At 44.9% G+C, this 19,357-nt stretch overlaps 1 protein-coding gene and 1 long non-coding RNA gene across 8 annotated transcripts in view; one reads left to right on the plus strand and one right to left on the minus strand.

Annotated features, from left to right (window-relative positions):
- The window catches only part of TBX4 (T-box transcription factor 4), a 31,604-nt gene extending 29,389 nt beyond the window's left edge, over positions 1-2,215 (minus strand). For 2 of the 5 annotated variants that reach the window (XM_059148091.1, XM_059148086.1), the window contains exon 1: positions 1,279-1,620. The gene's annotated coding sequence lies outside the window, so the exon portion shown is untranslated. The other 3 variants (XM_059148087.1, XM_059148089.1, XM_059148090.1) reach the window with 3 other exon arrangements.
- LOC131815923 (uncharacterized) overlaps positions 1,647-19,357 on the plus strand; it is a 49,086-nt gene continuing 31,375 nt past the window's right edge. For 2 of the 3 annotated variants that reach the window (XR_009347894.1, XR_009347892.1), the window contains exon 1: positions 1,647-1,978. This is a non-coding gene — a long non-coding RNA (uncharacterized LOC131815923). Of the gene's footprint in view, positions 1,979-3,524; positions 3,704-19,357 lie in introns of all 3 variants that reach the window. The other variant, XR_009347893.1, reaches the window with a different exon arrangement.

Here is a 19,357-nt window from a genome sequence, read left to right on the forward strand (position 1 = left end):
ACTTGTTATCTACCATTACTTGTAATATTATTGTTCTCAATATTGATGTTAATTTTCTTCACATCCTTATAATACTTCTTATTTTGTCATTATTTGTTTTGTTAGAATTGTTCACAATATTCTAGGTATTCTTCATCACATCGTTGTAATATCTTGTCATTATTTGTAATTGCGATCTTGATTCGCTGGCTATTTTTCATCAAATCATTACTCCTTGTTACTTTGTCAGAATTGGTGATATTGCTGTAGTTCCTAATACTCTGATTATTTTTCATCACATTGATATGGTTCTTATTACTCTACCATTATTTATAATGTTGTTGGGACTATTAATACCTTGGTAATAAATTGTCATAATATTCCAGCAATTCTTGCTGTTGTCTTTGTTTGTATTAGTATTGCTCTAAAGATTTTGATTAATATTTAGTAATTCATTAGAGTATCTACAATACATTATATGATAGTATTCCATCAGTACTACTAATATTAGTATTTCCCTTAATAGTATTTTCAATTGTTCACCCTTTTCCATGGTTCTGTCACTTGCTACTATTTCCCATACTATTATTATCGATCTTAATACAATGGTTCTTATTACATTGTTCCTATATTTGGAGTTACTTTGTCTATAATCCGTTTACATTTGTGATTACAATTTTCACTTGGTTCTGAAACTGACTTCTCTTTTACTCTTGTTTTAAAGTGTGAACGCTATCAGTTTTGCCGCTTAGCCCTGTTTCTTTGGTAATTGCTCACATTCTGATAATTCTCGATGATCGATAATTATTCGTATATAATGCTCCTTGCTTTAATTTTGATGAGCCTGTTGCATCAAAGGCTCTGAAGTCCAGGTTTCCGATCGCGCACTTTCACAACGATATCGCCGCAAGTACCCGGGCCCTCTTCTTGGCCTTTCTTATTCTGCAAACACCAGTTTCTAGACCACCGCTCCGCTTGTCGCGGCTTAACCTTGTTCCTTTGGAGCTGGCGCTGTCCCTTCTTTGCCTTTGGGTCCCTAGACCCAATCCATCCTGTTATTCAGAGGAGATGAGGGCTCGCGCCCCAAAACGCGGGGAGTCCGGCCGAGGCAGCAGCCTGATCTGAAGCACATCTCGCCACCCTTCTGCAGCCTTGCGGGTCCCTGAGGTCCTTCTCCCGGTCCCGTTACTCGCTTCTTTTCCAGTTCAACCTCTTCTGCCCTGCAGCCTAACCCTGGGCTCAGGGTAGCCCCTGTCCCGCACGCCCGGCTCACCCCCATCCCGCCGGAATCACACTCACCCTAACTGCGCTGCCGCATGCGGAGGCGCCTGCGGCCCGAGGTCCACTGCAGGCTCGGGTCCGAGGGGCACGGGACGGCTGGGGCACTGACTTGGGATCGCTGGGTCAGTGTCCCGCTGCCCGCCGTGCCCTCGGGGCCGGACACATCCCGGCTCTGGAGCGGGCTCTGGAGCGGGCCCTTGATCTCCGACGCTGCACTTTGGGGCCTCAGCTCCCTTCTCCTCCCTCCCTCCCTCCGGGGCCGCCACCCCCCTGCGCTGACGTCGCCGCTGTCAATCAGTCTGCGCCCGCCGCCCCCCCGGGGAGGGGGGCTCGAGGGTCCCCTGGCTTCACCGGCCCCAGGACGCCGAGCCCTGTGCGGGCCTCGCACTACCCCACCGCGCGGCTTGGTGCCCTCCCTGCGGCCCTCGGGCCCCGCCGGCCCAGCCGGGCTGGGAGCCCCGCACGGTTTAGATTAGAGGGGGCGGGAAGAGAGAGAGCGGCCCGGCCGGGCCGCACTGCTCGCACCAAGACTCGACAACCAGGACGGCACGCCCCGAGTCCCGGCGCTGCCCGCACACTGAGGCGCGGCGCAGCCAGGCCTGGTCGGGCCGGAGCCAACTTCCAGACAGCCGCCCTCAGCCGAGCCCCAGGCCGCGGGCTCGGCGCCCGCACACACCTCGGTCCGAGACCCGCTCCCAGCCGTGCACGCAGCGGCTCAGTAAGCCCAGGTCCCGGGGGGGGGGGGGCGCGGGCGCACAGCGCCTCACAGCCCCGCACTCGTCCACCGACCATGCCCCCAACACATTCTCACACCTACGCGCTGCGGCCCGCGCGCTACTGCTCCCCGGCTCCCCGCGCGGGCGCGACGGCCAGGGCGTGGACCCTCTGCTGACCGGCCCCCGCCCCCGGCTTGTCCCGGCCTGGCGAGCAGCGGGCAGCGGGCGCCGGACCCGGCCTGGCGCGCCTCAGAGTCGGCCGCGGAGGTCACGGGTGAGGGCAGGCCCTTCGCCCGGGCGGGGAGGAGGCCGGGCGGTCGGGCCTGGAGCCGCGGCAGCGGGGAAGTGCTGGGCCGGCTTCTGAATCTGAGCCGAGGCCCGGGCTTCAAAGTGCCAGGGCTTGGCAGAGTCCCTGGGGGAAACTGCGGTGAGGGCCAAGACTCCGCCAGCCGCCTCAAAATCCCAGAAAGCTGAGGAGGAAGTCCAATGCCCGCTCCAGTCTAGGAAGCTTAGACCACTGTGCCGGGAGCTCTCCGGCCTCTGTGCCTCAGAAAGGGAGGCCCCCTCACTGTCTAGACCTCCCTGCCCAGCCTCTGACTCTCCACTCCCTCTGTCTCCACTTACCTCTCCTTCTCTATATCTGTCTGTACCTTGACACAGGACCCTTCAGCGCGACAGGCAGACAGGTCCATGTGGACCTTAGCCTATGTCCAAGCCTCACAGCCTGTCATATGCCCAGGATACTGAGGCAGGATTAGGTCTGCCCACCAGAGTCCTCTCTCAGTAGGATTCCCAGGTTAGCCTCTTGGTCCTCAGAGTGAGCTGCATCCCTCCCTCCACTCATTTCCAATGAGCCTCTGTTCCTTTCCAGACTTTTACCTCAAAATCAGATTGACGGGAACAAGACTGAGGCAATAGCTTCCCTGGATGGATTTGTCCTTTTTCTTATGCTAGGAAAGGAAAGCCAGGATCAGTGCCTCCCCTACTACCCAGCACTCAAAGGTGGAAGCCTAACACCAACTAGGAAAAGCCAGCTGCTGCTGTCGGGAGCCATAAGCCATCTCCACGATGGGCTCACTGCTCAAGAATCCCTATCATCCTTAGCAGTACCAGATTCTGCTACCCCATCTTCCTTTCCCAGTTTGTCTCATGGAGTCCCAAACCAGGAAGAGGAAGTAAGATCTAAGGGATGGAGAAGTTTAATCCTCCTCCAATCCTGCCTTCTCCTGGAGTGGAGAAAGGAAAGGCCCTGGTGTTTCAGAGATGCCTGGGGAGTCATGTTTCCTGTGTTAGGGAGAATTGGATGACACATCTCAGCTTCTGCTCCCAAGCCCTCCTCCCATGCCCTCCCCAACAGCCTGTAGGGAAATCCCTTGCAAATAAATAGTGTACAGATGAGCCATCCAACTACTGTGTGGAATGGTGAACAGGGAGGGCAGTGAATCACCAGGTACCATGGGAAGACTACATTTAGGCCAGAGTCTGGAAAGAACTGGTTGATAATCATTGGAGGAAGTTCATGAGAGCATCTAGAGTTGTTCTTTCCAGAAACTAGAGTGGAGACTTTCTATAAGTGCAAGGCTTTCTGAAGACTCACAGGAGATATTCCAAATCAGCATTAAGTAGTTCGTGATGACATGGAGAAATGAGATACAGAAGGGACTGGCAAGCCTTTGGTGATGAAAACAACAGGGCAAACCAGCCAGCATGTAAGAGAGAAAGGGAAGGTATGTATACACATTCTCTGTTAGTAGAATGGAATTCTTTGTTTCATTGATTCTAACAGGTACCTTTCTTTCCACATTTTGACAGCTCTGAAATGGGGATGCATCTTAGAATCAATGGAAGTTTAATTCATTGCAGTGCTATAGTGTAATACATATTTTTTCTTCTTAGTGGTACATAAAATAATAGAAAGGTATAGTATTTGTTGATAAACAGCCTATGGAAAAAAGAAAAAGACAGGTGGTTTTTTTGTTCGCTTTTTCCAAAGTGAATTTGAGTAGCTCCGAGTACAAAAGCTCTCCTCAGCTAGCTAATTGAATAATTGACCATTTATCATACATACTTGGGTTGGTTTAGGGGAAAGCCATCAGGTTTGGCGTCAGGCTCACCTTGGTTTTGAAACCTGGCTCTGAATCCTGGCTCAGCATTTAGCAGCTGTGTGACCTTGGGTAAGTCCCTTAACGCTTAAATAAAATAGATACAATCACTCCAACTTACTAGCTTATTGTGAGGTTTGACTAAGTTAGTGCATGTAAATTTCTGGCACGTGGTAGGTAATTAATAGGTTAATTCCCAAATATTTCTAAAATTTATTTTATCCCCCCTCTTTTCCAAAAAGGCTTGAGATGGTTTATAACCAAAATAAGCTAATAAAAACACAAGTAAAAAGACAAAATAGGAGTAAGGGAAAAGGAATAAAAATACATGCTATCACCAAGTGTTGACAAAGTCACTATAATTGAGAGCAAAATCTGACTGATCAGCAGCAGGCCAAAATGGTCTTTTTCCATTTCAGAAATGTGGAAACAGTATTTCTTTGGTGAAGTGTAGGGAACAAACTTTCCCTTGACCCTAACTTTTATTTATTTAATTTTTAAAGATTTATTTATTTATTTGAGAGAGAGAGAAAAGGGAGAGCACAGAGGGAGAGTGAGAGGGAAAAGCAGACTCCCTGCTGAGCAGAGAGCCAAGGCAGGGCTCCATCTTAGGACCCTGACATTATGACCTGAGCCAAAGGCATTCACTTAAGCAACTGAGCCACCCAGGTGCCCCTGGCCCTGATTTTTTGTTTTGTTTTTTTTTTTTTTTTTGAGATTTTATTTATTTATTTGACACACAGAGAGAGATCACAATTGGCAGAAAAGCGGCAGGGGTGTGGGGGGAAGCAGGCTCCCCACTGAGCAGAGAGCCAGGATGCAGGGCTCTGATCCCAGGATCCTGAGGTCAAGCGGAAGGCAGAGAGCTTTAATCCATTGAGCCCCCCAGGCAACCCGCCAATTTTTTTTTTTTTTTAAAGATTCCATTTACTTATTAGACAGAGAGAACGATCACAAGTAGTCAGAGAGGCACGAAGGGGGGGGGGGAGCAGGCTCCCCGCTGAGCAGAAAGCCCAAGGAGGGGCTCAATCCCAGGACCCTGAGACCACCATCCCAGGGGAAGGCAGAGGCCCCAACCCACTGAGCCACCCAGGCACGACTCCTCCTCCCAATTTTTGAAGTAGTTTCTCATGTCAATTTTTACCTATGTCTGGTACAGTGTCTTACCATTTACAAAGTGGTTTCACAGTTACTATCTCATCCAATGCTGTATTAATTCCATTTTGTTTCCATTTTATGGATTCATTCATCCAAAGTATTATTTATCATGTGCTTGCTATGTGCCAGGCATAAAAAGGAAAGGTCAAGCTCTTGGTTAGTTTACTAGTTCTATTAGTCAACTGATCATCTAACCAGTTACTACCACAAATTCACTAATGAATGACCTGCAAACTTACTAATTAATCACCTAAATAGTCAACTCCGAGGGGAGCAGGGGCTGCAGGATAAACTGGAGAATCCTGGTCAGTGCAGAAAAATGGCTTGCGCCGAGGCAAGGGGAGGTTTGGTTGAAGACGACTGCTTGAGCTGGCTCCATAGCGTGGTGAAAAGCAAATTACAATTAGAAAAAACAAACAAACAAAACAAAACAAAAACAAAACTAGATTTTTGGAGTATTTAATAAATACCAATGTGAAGATCCACCCCAGACCAACTGAGTCAGAACCGCTGAGGATAGGAGCAAAGTACTGCCCTATGCCAATCCTGGAAATCCTGTTCCTTGCTTTCCTAAGTTCCCTGGTAACTAGGAGTGGTCACGTGATCCAATGTTGGCCAATAAGGCCTAAACAGAAGACTGCCAGGAGGAAGTTAGGGAGGGAGGAGTTGGGTTTTTTTTCCCTAAGGATGAGAACCCTGGAATTCTCACCCCCTAGAGACCCTGACACAAAGACAAAGGGTACTATACTAAGGATATCGGAACAAAAAGAAAGAGCCTGAGGGCATCAATGAGCAGGTAAGCCAGTGCTGACAGTTTCTTGGGAGAAAAATAAGCCTGTTTCTTGACATCATTGTTAGTCTGGGTCTCGGTTACTTACAAACAAACACACTCCAGAGACATGTGTAATGGTTGCAACTATGTGTTGAGTGAGTCCTTATTAGGCACTCCACCGTGAGGGATACAATCTGAATGTTCATGTGTATCCTTGTGTGTTTGCACACACTTTCCTGTTCGAAGCCAGGACACAAAAATCCCTCCCTCCACATCCCCTTCCCAGCCATGCTCTTTAGTGTGCGCTATGACCTAAGGCCTGGGGTCCTTATTAAGTCCCCCAAAAGGAAAGGATGGGTGAGGAAGCACAGAATTCACTGTCCCCTGTGGCTTTATCCCACTGTGTCCCCAATAGCCCCAAATCTTGGTTCTAGATTTTCCAGCCCACATCCCATTAGGATTATCAAGCTCAGCTGGGGTGGGGGCAGGACTGAGCTCATTCTGGAAATTGAAGGATTGAGTAACAGGAATGGGTAGTAGGTAGCAGCGGCTGCAGGTGCTTCCCCTCAGGCCCCAGGTGCAGTTCTGCTCACCTGACCTCTTACCCTGGCCTCCCAGGCCTTCTCCCACCAAGAGAATTAAGAAACTTCCAGTTAGAAGAAATTGAGGAGTGGATTGGCTTGATCCCTGACCTGGGTGATATAGGCTGGTCTGAGCCCCCTCAGGCCTGAGGGCAGAGGCAGTGATTTACCATTTACCCTGTGAGTCCTTTCTATAACTCTTCAGTGGGGGCGCTACAGAGATAAGGAACGAATACTCCTATCTGGGTTTTGCATAGTCAGGGCTAGCAATCTAGGTCTTCTGTTCCCAAGGCCTTAGCCATGGGTGGGTTGTCTGCCGATCAGACTTTCTCCCCCATTGCACTACCTGCTCCTGCACTGCCACTTCTTCCCATTTCCTCCAGTACGACTGCTCTGAAATGCGCGCTTATTTTGCTATCCCTCTGAGTAAGGTATCTCTACAAGGGTGGGATTGGGTAACAAATATGCCTACATCAGAGAATTTGTCTCATTAGCCAACCCCCTTTTTCCTTTTTTTTCTTTCTCCCCTCTATTCTTCCTAAGCACAGACTATCCAAAACTGGGTTTGAATGTGGGTCCTCCGAGGGTATTTTTTGAATGAGGGGCTGAAACAAATTAGGACTAAGAATGAGAGAGTATGTGATCAATCAGCAGGTCCTTGGAATTTGAAGTGAAAAAACCTGAATTCAGGTCCTCTGCAGGCTGCTTACAGAGGGACCTAGATCACGATCCACTTCAAGCCTGTTTCCTCATCTGTAAAATGAATTGAATAATAACAGCCATCTTGAAGGATAGTAGAAAGGATGAAACACATAGAAGTGCTTGAAGGGCTCACAACAATAGCTAATGTTTATTGCGTGCCTACAACGTGCCTGGCAGAATTCCAAGAGCTTTATGTGTTTACCCTCATTTCAACCTTACCATATTATCAGGTAAATACTATCATGGTCCTCATTTCATAGATAAATATACCTAAGGTCATACAATGAGGAAACGAAGTCAGGATTTGAACCCAATTGATTAGTCTGGATCTCCAGTGCCCATGCATTAAAATATACTGTTCTATGGTCATTTAACCTAACTAAGCTCATTTCACTTGTTAAACAAAGATAACAGTACCTCCCCTACTGTTGTTGTCAGTACCTCCCCTATTGTTGTCAAAGTGTAATATACCACCTGACACAAGATAATCCTATTATCATTACTGTACTGTCAATTGATCTTACCCATGGTCTCACGCTTAAAAAAAGAGTTCATTCGACCTCTAAGTTTCTAGACCCCAAGATCTTTACTATCGTTATTGTTCATTTTCTAAAAAATACAATACCTACCTAGAGACCAAAGACTTAGTCATCTCTCTTTAGACTCCCCAAAGATAGGGGCACCTAGGTGGCATAGCCTAGCTGAAGCCTCTGCCTTCAGCTCAGGTCATGATCTCAGGGTCCTGGGATCAAGTCCCACATCGGGCTCTCTGCTCAGCAAGGAGCCCGCTTTCTCCTCTCTCTGCCTGCTTGTGATCTCTGTCTGTCAAATAAATAAATAAAGTCTTTAAAAAAAAGAAAGAAAGAAAGAAAGAAAGAGTACAGGGGCACCTCCTGGGTGGCTCAGTTGGTTAAGTGTCCAGCTGTTGATCTCAGCTCAGGTCTTGGTCTCAGGGTCATGAGTTCAAGCCTCCCCCCCCCCACCCAAAGACATAGTACATCCTTCATGGTCCCAGAAACATCATGCTCTGTCTCCCACTGACCCCCACCAAGCTGGCCACGAAAGAGTCAGCAGGACTCATGGAAGTGGGCTGCTCAGTCACCAGGACATGCTGGTAGTAGAATGGAGAGCACTGATTCTACTGCAATCTTTTCTTATGCAAAGATGGTGCCCATGGCCCCTTCTAGCTGGTAACACCATCTTGGCCAAAAAAGGGCAATGTTTAATAACCCAGGCACAAATGGGGATAAGGATAAACGCACTTTCGTTTGGAATAAAATCCACTATAACAGGCTTTCTTCCTTGCCTCCAAGATCCTTAAGCTCCCTCCATCTAGATAATGTTTGGGAAGTGCCTCCTAACATCTAGCTTCATCCCCTCTTGCTGCAGTTGGTCTATTCCCTGTCTCTAAGGAATCAGAGGCATTCTGGGGCTTTATTAACTGGTCAGACCTTCACAGTGGAGTTGCCATTCTCTAATTTCAGCCACCAAAGCTGGGTGGATGGAGCTGTCCAAGGAACCCTGAGCCTAAGAGCTATGCCACACTGGCATTGAACAGGGCACAGACTCTGGTCTGTGTTCCTGGGAGGCAGAGCCTGAGGTTGTGGCTCCCCTAGAATTCAACAGACCCTAAAAGGGGAGGCCAGGAAGGAGTCTCTAGACTCAATCCCCCATGTCCCTGCATTTTCTGAAGTTCCTTCTTTGAACATGTCCCTTTATTTATTGGGCTTCATTTAACCTCAGCCTTGTCCTCTGAGATCATTTATTTGGTAACTGTCACTCAGCCTGCTGTGACATTAACTTCATAATCCTATTGATTTCCTCCAAGCCAGTTGGGGGCTTTCTCAACATCTTCCTGGGTCAGTAGGGGCTGATTGCCAGTTCTGGTCATTACAGAGTATACTGGAGGGCCCAGACTGTCTATGGATTTGCCCAGAGGACCATCTTCGTGTTCCTTTGTCCCACACTGGCCCTTCTCAGGCTGTAAGAGATGGATTTGTGCGGCTGCCTTGGCTGCTGAAGTGTGAGGTAAAGTGGCAAAGTGCCCACTACCACCGCCAGGAGCTCCCTGAATGGCTACTGAGGCCGTCCTTCAGCTCAGAAGTCCTGGGCTTCACCAACTGCAGCTTGCTTGGGCCGGAACCCCACCCCCTCCGCCATCTTGGATCCGGAGGGGTAAGGGGTCCAATCAGCACAGGAAAAGCGGGTGAGGGTGGGGTGAAGCTACAGCTCGAGCCCACGTGGCCACCGACCTGCGCCTTCCCGCCACCTGCGGCCGGGGCCTGGCCCCTGTCGAGCTGCAGCTGCAGCTCCCAGACACCACCCCAGCCCGTCGCCAGGGGATTAGTGTCCGTCTGTGGGTTGGGACAACCTCAGTGGGGGTTGTCCTGGTCCAGACGAAGGCTCTCCTTCGCCTTCCGCAGGACCACTTCCCCAGAGTCCGGCTTGGGCAGAGGGGATTGTGTTGGGGGGTCTGACAGCCTGGGGTGCTGATCTCTCCCAGAGCTGAGGTGTGGGGTGATGGGAGCCCCCCTCCCCTCCAAGCCTGAGCCACATGTGCTGGGAAGTTCATTTCCCCTTGTTTTGCACAACGGGCTGAGGGATTGACCCCAGGAGTGACCTCAGTGTCAGGAGGCATTAATGATCTCCATACGGGCAATAAACAGGCAGACCGGCTGGCTTGGTGTGGAGGTGCCCTGGAATGGGGCCGCCTTATTAGCCTCACATTCGTTTTTGGGTAGAGGCTTAATTAGCAAGAGCTCCCTCATTCGTCTTCCCTCCCCCAAACATCCTGGAGCGCGATGGGAACATGGTTGGAGACACTGGACTTCTCTGGCTGGTTCCTTTGCTCCTCATGGGCCTCCTCAAGAGGCAGACTCTTCAGGCGTCTGCTCGGTCATTTGTCTGCCTCTAACAGAACTTTGGGCTTAGTCCTCCTGATAAAATCTCTCTTGTTTTTAAAAGCCCCCAGAGGTCAAGTCCATGCATTCTGAGTCAGTTCACTTTTTTGTCTATAAGAACCCAGGAACAAGAGGATCTTACTCTTCTTTAACTTAAATTTCCCCTGACTCTTTGAGTTTGAGCCCAATTTTCCCAAAGGGAGATTTCCCAAGGGAGTAAATAAGAGAATAAATAGGTGGTTACCAGCCTGTATGTGGGTGCAAGGTGGGTGGTGGGTGCTATAGGGTCCTTAGCAACTGCCCAAGCTATTAAAATCACCATCTGATGTATCCTATCTCCTCCAAATCCATTTCCCTCAGGTTGGTTCGTTTTTCTAGGTGTGTGATTTACCCTCTTTGGGCTTCAGTTTTTTTTATCTGCATAGTTCCTTTAAGATTCAGCAAACACTATATGCCAGGCACAGTGCTAAGTGCTACAGAAATGAAACAGAGAAAAACCCAGGCCCTACTTGAGATGGAGCTCCCAAACTAGCGGGGAAACAGACTTGTAAAGAAATGCAGTAATAAAATGTGCTTGGGGCTATAATCTAAGTCCATATTGGGTATGATGAGAGTAAAAAGAGGGAGTTACCAACTCATCCTACCTTTTCGAGGAAGGCTCGCTCCATGAGCAGGTACCATCTGAGCCCATCTTTGAAAGACAAATATGTATGGATTCCTGAGGAAGAATGTGAAAAGGGAGGAACCTGTACAAAGGCACAGAGGCCATGTTTGAGGAACAGCAGGGCTGCGGTGATAGAAATTGGAGCTTTGTGGGAAGGGAGCGCTTGGGAAGGGCCTTGTAAACCATATTGATAACTTCATCTAGAGAGCCAAGGCAGTACCTTGAGTTCTGCAGAAATAGCACCAGGGCCCTTGAGAGCCAGATGGGCACTGGGTGACTCAGCCTCAAGGAGGAAAAAATAATTAAACATAGGCAAAGGAGACCCTAAGAAGGATCCTGATAGGCAGAAAACATCGTGTGCATTCTTTCTGCAAACTTGCTGGAAGGGGCACAAGATGAGGCATGAAGATGCTTCAGTCAGCTTCTCCAAGTTTTCTAAGTAGTGCTCAGAGGGGTGGAAGACATGTCTTCTAGAGAGGAAGGAAAATTTGAAGATCTGGCAAAGACTGACAAGGCTCATTATGAAAGAGACATGAAAACCTGTATCCATACCTCTTAAAGGGGAAATAATAAGGAAATTCAACGATCCTGATGTATCCAAGAGGCCTCCTTTGGCCTTCACATTGTTTTGCTCTGAGTAGCATCCAAAAATCAAAGGAGAACACCTGGGCCTGCCCATTGGTGATGTGGGAAGGACCTGGGAGAGACATGTGATGATGCTGCTGGAGACGACGAGCAGTCTCCGGAGGCTGCCTAGCTGAAGGGAAAATAGGAAAAGGATATTGTTGCATATTGAGCTACAGGGAAGCTGATGAGGCAGAAATGGGAGTTATCCAGGGCTGAAAAGAGCAAGATAAAAAAGGAAGGCAAGGAAGAAGATTTTTCTGGTGGAAAAATTGGTTTGAGGGCAGCTTTTTTTCTTGTCCCTAAAGCATTTAATGCTCCCCCTCCTTTTAATGAAAAAAATAAATAAATAAATTGTTAGGCGGTGTAAGATCTCTTTTTAAACTTTACCATGTCTTTTTTAAAATGGAGTTTACATACTACCGAATTTGTCTTTAGCTAGCCTTATCCCCGTGGTATTTTCAATAGCTATTAAATTTGTTAGCAGTATGGGCATAAAAATGTAAAGCAAGTTCTTGGTGCACAGCCCAAATCAGATAAAAGGGGGATGATGGTTTTTTTCATCTTTAGTTGTTTCTGATGCGACTTATATGAAATTATTGTTTTTCTGTTCACTTTGTAGTTGTTAAAAAAAAAAAGTTGCGGCTGTTTTGTTGACTTTTTTTTTTCTTTTAAAGGTTTTATTTATTTATTTGACAGAGACGGACACAGCGAGAGAGAGTATACAGGCAGGGGGAGTGGGAGAGAGAGAAGCAGGCCTCCTGCCGAGCAGGGAGCCCAACTTGGGGCTCAATCCCAGCACCCTGGAATCCCAGGACTCTGGGATCATGATGTGAGCCAAAGGCAGACGCTTAACAACTGAGCCACCCAGACGCCCCTCTATTTTTTTTTTTTTTTTAATTTTATTTATTTGGGATGCCTGTGTGGCTCAATTGGTTAAGCCTTTCCCTTCAGTTCAGGTTGGGATCCCACAGTCTTGGGATCAAGTCCCACGTTGGGCTCCTTACTCAGCAGGGAGCCTTCTTTTCCCACTGCCTGCTTCTTCCCCTGCTTGTGCACTCTCTCTCTCTGACAAATAAGTAAGATCTTAAAAACAATATTTATTTATTTATTTACTTGAGAGAGAGAGAGAGAGAAAGCATGGCATGTGAATAGGGAATGTGACAGAGGGAGAGGGAGAAACATTCCCCACTAAGCAGGGAGCCCGATGTGGAACTCCATCCCAGGTCCCCCAGGATTATGACCTGAGCTGAAGACAGACACTTAACCGACTGAGCCACCCAGGTGTCCCTGTTCTGTTGATATTCTGAATGCTTCTAAGTAAATACAAGTTCTTAAAATGTGTTATCCTTTTCATAGGTCTGAATTTTTTCTTCTTGAGGGGAAGCTATAATCTTTTGCTTTTGCCCATTTTGGATCACACGAATGATTTACACTATTTATCTTTTCATATAGTTAGCTGATAAGAAGCTTTTTGCTACACACCTGCATATAATGAGGGTAATAAAATTTGAATTGAGACAGAAACAAAACAATTTAAAAAACCACCTCTATCTAAGGGCAGTAGGAATCCATAAAGGGTTTTTAGGAGGGAACAGGGCTGGATGGGTCAGACTTGTATTCTAGAAGATGACTAGTGATGAAGGAAGGGAAATTATTAGAATAATATTTAGAAGTGGAGTAGGAAAAAGGTAAGGCAGAAGTTGGATGTTTCTGGGCAGGAGTATGGTAGACATTTGTCATCTTCACCCCCTGCATCCACACTCAGAAAAGTTTGTAGTTTTAGGGGAAAGAATCATTCCCGCTGAGTATTTTGGTGGACTGTCCGTGAAGGGGCTCTGTCCATCCTCAGCCAGGACCATGTTAGATGCTCTCAGAATTCTAAAGTTGAGCATAATGGCTAAAGAAGGAAGGAATGTGAGTTTAATCATCCTCTTTGGGCCTCAGTTTCCTCATCTGTACGTATCATTTAAGATTCAGCAAACACTCCATAGGAGGTAGCATTATTTTTTCTTATATAACTCCAATATAATTTACATTAAAAAAAAAAAAAGTCCATGGTATCACCCAGTATTTATTCCACATTCAAATTTCGCCAATTTTCCCAAGTCTATCTTTTACATTTTTCCGCAATTCAAGATTCTTGCATTGTGTTTGTTTTTTCTTTTTAAAAATTAATTAATTTTTTCTAAACATATAATGTATTATTTGTTTCAGGGGTACAGGTCCCTGGATTGTCAGTTTTACACAATTCACAGCACTCATCATAGCACATACCCTCTGCAATGTCCAGCACCTTGCCACCCTATCCCTGACCCCCTACCCCCTAGCAATCCTCAGTTTGTCTCCTGAGATTAAGAATCTCTTATGGTTTGTCTTGCTCCCTGGTTCCATCGTGTTTAATTTTTCCCTCCCTTCCCCACAAACCACCCCTGCCACCTCTCAAATTCCTCATATCAGAGAGATAATATGATAATTGTCTTTCTCTGATTGACTTATTTTGCTTAGCATAATACCCTCTAGTTCATTCACGTCATTGCAAGTGGCAAGATTTGGGGGGTTTGATGGCTGCATAATATTCCATTGTATATATACAACTTCTTTTTTTTTCTTAACTTCCTGAGTCCTCTGTTCATTTTTTTAAAGATTATTTATTTATTTATTTGACAGAGAGACACACACACACACACACACACACAAGTAGGCAGAGAGACAGGCAGAAAGAGAGAGATGGAGGCAGGTTCCCCGCTGAGCAAAGAGCTGATGCAGGGCTCAATCCCTGGAACCTGGGATCATGACCTGAGCTGAAGTCACAAGCTTAACCCACTGAGCCACCCAGGTGCCCCTATACCACATCTTTATCCATTCATCTGTTGATGGATATCTAGGCTCTTTCCATAGTTTGGCTATTGTGGACCTTGCTGCTGTAAATATAGGGGTGCACAAGCCCTTTTGGATCACTACATTTGTATCTTTAGGGTTAAATACCCAGTAGTGCAATTGCTGGGTCATAGGGTAGCTCTATTTTCAACTTTTTCAGGAAACTCCATGCTGTTTTCCAGAGTGGCTGCACCAGCTTGCATTCCCACCAACAGTGTAGGAGGGTTCCCCTTTCTCTGCATCCTTACCAGCATCTGTTGTTTTCTGACTTGTTAATTTTAGCCATTCTGACTGGTGTGAGAGGGTATCTCACTGTGGTTTGGATTTATATTTCCCTGATGTCAAGTGATGTTAACTTTTTCATGTGCCTGCTGGCCATTTGGATGTCTTCTTTGTTGAAATGTCTGTTCATGTCTTCTGCCCATTTCTTGACTGGATTATTTGTTCTTTGAGTTTTGAGCTTGATGAGTTCTCCATAGATCATGGATACTAACCCTTTATCTGATATGTCATTTGTGAATATTTTCTCCCATTCTGTTGGTTGTTTTTTGGTTTTGTTGACTGTTTCCTTTGCTGTGCAAAAGCTTTTGATTTTGATGATCTCCCAATAGTTCATTTTTGCCCTTGCTTCTCTTGCCTTTGGTGATGTTTCTAGGAAGAAGTTGCTGCAGCTGAGGTCGAAGAGGTTGCTGCCTGTGTTCTCCTCAAGGATTTTGATGGATTTCTGTCTCACACTAAGGTCTTTCATCCATTTAGAGTATTTTTGTATGTAGTATAAGGAAATGGTCCAGTTTCACTCTTCTGCATGTGGCTGTCCAATTTTCCCAACAACATTTGCTGAAGAGACTGTCTTTTCTCCGTTGGACATTCTTTCCTGCTTTGTCGAAGATTAGTTGACCATAGAGTTGAGGGTGCATCTCTGGCCTCTCTATTCTGTTCCATTGATCTAGGTGTCTGCTTTTGTGCCAGTACCACACTGTCTTGATGATTACAGCTTTGTAATAGAGCTTGAGGTCTGGAAATGGGATGTCGCCAACTTTCGGTTCCTTTTTCAACCTTCCTCTGGTTATTTGGGGTCTTTCTGGTTCCATATAAATTTTAGGATTATTCCATTTCTTTGAAAAAAGTTGATGGTATCTTGATGGGGTTTGCGTTCGATGTGTAGATTGCTCTGGATAGCATAGACATTTTCACAATATTTGTTCTCCAATCCATGAGCTTGGAAACATTTTCCATTTCTTGGTGTCTATCTCAGTTTCTTTCACAAGTACTTTACAGTTTTCTGAGTGCAGATTCTTTGCCTTTTTGGTTATGTTTATTCCTAGGTATCTTACGGTTTGGGGTACAATTGTAAATGGGATCGACTCCTTAATTTCTCTTTCATCTGTCTTGTTGTTGGTGTATTGAAATGCAACTGATTTCTGTGCATTGATTTCCTATTCTGACACTTTACTGAATTCCTGTATGAGTTCTAGCAGCTTTAGAGTGTAGTCTTTTAGGTTTTCCACATGAAGTATTATATCATGCATAAAGAGAGATAGTTTGGCAACTTCTTTGCCAATTACAATGCCTTTTATTTCTTTTTGTTCTCTGAGGCTTTTTTGTTGTCTGCTGTCTTTTTGTTGCTGAGGCTGGGACTTCTACTACTATTTTGAATAGTGAGAGTGGACAGCTCTGCCATGTTCCTGAGCTTAGGGGAAAATCTCAGTTTTTGTCCATTGAGAATGATATTGCTGTGGGTTTTTCATAGATGGCTTTGATGATATTGAGGTAGGTACCCACTATCCCTACACTGTGAAGAGTTTTGAACAAGAAAGGGTGTTGTACTTTGTCAAATGCTTTTTCAGCATCTACTGAGAGTATCATAGGGTTCTTGTTCTTTTATTAATGTATTGTATCACATTGATTGATTTGTGGATGTTGAACTAACCTTGCAGCCCAGGAATAAACCCCACCTGGTCATGGTGAATTATCCTTTTAATGTACAGTTGGATCCTATAGGCTAGTGAGAATTTTTGGTTAGAATTTTTGCATCCATGTTCATCAGGGATATTGGTCTGTTAATTCTCCTTTTTGATGGGGTCTTTGGTTTTGGTATGAAGGGAATGCTGGTCTCCTAAAAAGAGTTTGGAAGTTTTCCTTCCATTTCTATTTTTTGGAACAGTTTCAGGAAGATGGGTGTAAATTCTTCTTTAAATGTGTGGTAGAGTTCCTCTGGGAAGCCATCTGGCCCTGGATTCTTTTTTGGGAGATTTCTGATGACTGCTACAAGCTCCTTACTGGCTATGGGTCTGTTCAGGTTTTCTATTTCTTCCTGGTTCAGTTTGGGTAGTTTATATATCTCTAGGAATGCATCCATGTCTTCCAGATTGTCAAATTTGCTGGTGTACAGTTGCTCCTAATATGTCCTTATAATTGTTTGTATTTTGGTGTTAGTTGTTATCTGACCTCTTTCATCATGATTTTATTAATTTGGGTCCTTTCTCTTTTCTTTTGGATAAGTCTGTCCAGGGGTTTATCAATTCTATTAATTCTTTCAAAGAACCAGCTCCTAGTTTTATTGATCTCTTCTACTGTTCTTTTGGTTTCGATTTCATTGATTTCTGCTTCTATCTTTATTATTTCTCTTTTCCTGCTGGGTTTAGGATTTCATTTTAGCTGTTTTTCCTGTAACTCCTGTAGGTGTAGGGTTAGATTGTGTACTTGAGACCTTTCTTTTTTCTTGATAAAGGCTCTGTTGCTATATACTTTCCTCTCAGGGCCGCCTTTGCTGTATCTTAAAGACTTGGAACAGTTGTGTTTTTATTTTCATTTGTTTCCATTCCAATCATTTTTAAAAAAGATTTTTTTTTTTTAATTTGAGACAGAGAAATCACAGTAGGTGGAGAGGCAGGCAGAGAGAGAGGGGGAAGCAGGCTCCCCACTGAGCAGAGAACCCGATGCAAGCCTTGATCCCAGGACCCAGAGATCATGACCCGAGCTGAAGGCAGAGGCCCAAACCACTGAGCCACCCAGGCGCCCCAATTCCGAGAATTTTTAAAATTGCTCTTTAATTTCCTGGTTGACCTATTCATTCTTTAGTAGGATGCTCTACTGCCTCCATGTATTTGAGTTCTTTCCACCTTTCCTCTTGTGGTTGAGTTCTAGTTTCAAAGCATTATGATCTGAAAATATTCAGGGAATGATCCCAAACTTTTGGTACTGGTTGAGACCTGATTTGTGACCCAGGATGTGATCTATTCTAGACAATGTTCCATGTGCACTGGAGAAGAATGTGTATTCTGTTGCTTTGGGATGAAATGTTCTAAATATATCTGTGATGTCCATCTGGTCCAGTGTGTCATTTAAAGCCTTTATTTCCTTGTTGATCTTTTGCTTAGATGATCTGACCATTTCAGTGCAGGGGATGTTAAAGTCCCCTACTGTTATTGAATTATTATTGATGTGTTTCTTTGATTTTGTTATTAGTTGGTTTATATAATTAGCTGCTCCCATGTTGGGGGCATAAATATTTAAAATTGTTAGGTCTCCTTGTTGGACAGACCCTTTAAGTATGATATAGTGTCCTTCTTCACCTCTTATTATATAGTCTTTGGCTTAAAATCTGACTTGTCTGATCTAAGGATTGCCACCCCAGGTTTCTTTTGACGTCCATTATCATGGTAAACTGTTTTCTACCCCCTCACTTTAAATTTGATGTGTCTTAGGATATAAAGTGAGTTTCTTGCAGACCGCATATCAATGGGTCTTGTTTTTATTTGTTTGTTTTAATCCATTCTGATACTCTGTGTCTTTTGATTGGGGTTTTTATCCCATAACATTCAGGGTAACTACTCAAAGATATGAATTTCATGACATTGTATTGCTTATAAGGTGACTGTTACTATATATTGTCTCTGCTCCTTTCTGGTCTGTTACTTTTAGGTTCTCTCTTTGCTTAGAGGTCCCCTTTCAATGTTTCCTGTAGGGCTGTTTGATGTTTGCAAATTCTTTTAGTTTTTGTTTGTCCTGGAAGCTTTTTATGTCTCCTTCTATTTTCAATGACCAACTAACTGGTTATAGTATTCTTGGCTGCATATTTTTCTCATTTAGAGCTCTGAATATATCATGTCAGTCCTTTCTGGCCTCCCAGGTCTCTGTGGATAGGTCTGCTGCCAATCTAATATTTCTACCATTGTATGTTACAGACCACTTGTCCTGAGATGCTTTCAGGATTTTCTCTTTGTCACTTAGACTTGTAAGATTTATTATTAGATGACAGGGTGTGGACCTATTTTTATTGATTGTGAGGGGGGCAGGTCTCTGGGCCTCCTGGATTTTGATGCTTGTTCCCTTCACCAAATTAGGGAAGTTCTCTGTTGTAATTTGCTCCAATATCCTTTTTGCCCCCCCTCTCTCTTTCTTCATCTTTTGGGATTCCAATTATTCTAATATTGTTTTGTCTTATAGTATCAATTATCTCTCCAATTCTCCCCTCATGGTCCACTGGTTGTTTATCTCTCTTTTTTTCAGCTTCTTTATTCTCCCTCATTTGGTCTTCTTATCACTAATTCTCTCTTCTACCTCATTTTTCCTAGTGGTAAGAGCCTTCATTTTTGTTTGCACCTCATTAATAGCTTTTTTTTAAATTACAACTTGGTTAGATTTTAGTTCTTTTATTTCTGCAGAAAGGAATTTTATTTCTCCAGGAAGGGATTCTCTGGTATCTTCCATCCTTTTTTCAAGCTGAGGTAGCATCTTGATAATCATCACTTTGAATTCTGGTTCTGACATCTTACTGTCTGTATTGATTAGGTCCCTAGCCATCGGTACTACCTCTTGTTCTTTTTTTTTTGAGGTGAGTTTTTCCACCTTGTCATTTTATCCAGATAAGAATAGATGAATGAGAGAACAAAATAATAAAAGGGTAGAAACAATCCTAGAACAATATACACTAACCAAATCAGAAGAGACCAAGACTGGGGGAGAAGAAAGGAGAGAGAGAGAGGGAATATATAT

The sequence above is a fragment of the Mustela lutreola genome, chromosome 15 (assembly GCF_030435805.1).
Source record: "Mustela lutreola isolate mMusLut2 chromosome 15, mMusLut2.pri, whole genome shotgun sequence".
NCBI classification, from domain to species: domain Eukaryota; kingdom Metazoa; phylum Chordata; class Mammalia; order Carnivora; family Mustelidae; genus Mustela; species Mustela lutreola.